This window comes from Condylura cristata, unplaced genomic scaffold, assembly GCF_000260355.1.
Source record: "Condylura cristata isolate star-nosed mole 26May11 unplaced genomic scaffold, ConCri1.0 scaffold00038, whole genome shotgun sequence".
Lineage (NCBI taxonomy): Eukaryota > Metazoa > Chordata > Mammalia > Eulipotyphla > Talpidae > Condylura > Condylura cristata.
The window spans coordinates 3,624,270-3,625,490 of NW_004567139.1; the positions used below are offsets into that span (position 1 = coordinate 3,624,270).

The 1,221-nt window shown below is 61.5% G+C and overlaps 1 protein-coding gene across 1 annotated transcript in view; it reads left to right on the plus strand.

Moving 5' to 3' along the window:
• ARSG (arylsulfatase G) overlaps nt 1-1,221 on the plus strand; it is an 86,110-nt gene that overhangs the window by 33,151 nt on the left and 51,738 nt on the right. The gene's annotated exons all lie outside the window — the stretch shown is intronic.

Here is a 1,221-nt window from a genome sequence, read left to right on the forward strand (position 1 = left end):
GGGTCAGGAGAGGTCTGCTGCGCCATGCGGGTCAGCTCCCTGGCCGGGGATTGAACTTGTGCTGAAGAGGCTGCGGCCAGCTTCATAGTGCTGCACTGTAACCCACTGCGCCACCAGGGAGGGCCCTCAGTGGCTTCTCCGTGGCACCTCATAAGTGCCAGCCTTTTGCTCCAACCTTGTAAGGAATGTGATGCTTTTTCCCCTCTCCTAGATCCTGTTAGAACCACCCTCTTCTCAAGCGGTTATCCGTGACCTCCTCTTTAACCTGGCCCCCACTGGCCCCACTCTGCGGGTCCCTTCCTGCTCTGATTTGTGCCTTGCTGTTTAGATTACTCATTTCATTTCTTCTTCCGACAAGAACGTCAGAGGCACGAGGGCTGGGGTTCGTGTTTCCTTCACGGTGTGCAGAGCGCCCTGAGGGAGACCTGTCCCTCGGTTCCCCTTTGCTGGATGACCGCAGCACACCGGGAGCTCACTTCAGAGCACAGGGCAGCCTGGACCCAGCCGGTGCACCTGCCAGGTGCTGCCCGGTGGGTGGACAGCAGCGTCCTGCAGCCAGAGAGCGGAGCCCCTCCCCCCACCCCAAGCCTTTGTCTTTTTTGGCCCCAGCTCATCTGAAGCTTTGTCTCTGGAAAACCAACAGAGCCCTCTGCCAGGAAGGTCTGCCCAGTCTTGTTATTCCAGCTGTTTCCAAGGCTCTCCGGCGGGCGGCTTGGCCACGGGGAGGCCGGAGGGAGCCAGGGTCAGCTGATGGCCCTCCAGCCCTGGTGTCCGACGGCCCTGTCCTGTTGCTTCTCGGCCTTCCCGCCGACACCCAGCCTGATGGTCACTCCCTGGCACGTGAGAGCCTGTCCCCTCAGCCTGCAGGGAGGCCCGGCTACCATGCTTTGAACGGGGTTCCCAGAACACGAACCGCTGCTGGAGACAATGCACAGCCCAGTTTCCCCTGCTGCTCTCTGAGGGGCCAGAGATGCGAATGGTCACACTGCGAGATGCGTGGCCACACGTGCGTGGCCAGTGTTTGTTGCCGTGGCTCTGCTCCAGTGGAACAGAGGCCCCTGCCCCGGGTGGGGGTGCCGAGCAAGGTGGCCAGGGTTTCCGGCCCTGTGGAAGGAGGCGGGGGATAAATTACAGTTTATTTGCCAAAGACTCCCCCTTCCTTCTGAAGCCAGGAGGGTCGCTCCTTGCCTCCGGCTTCTCCCCTCTGAGGCGGGGACAGGT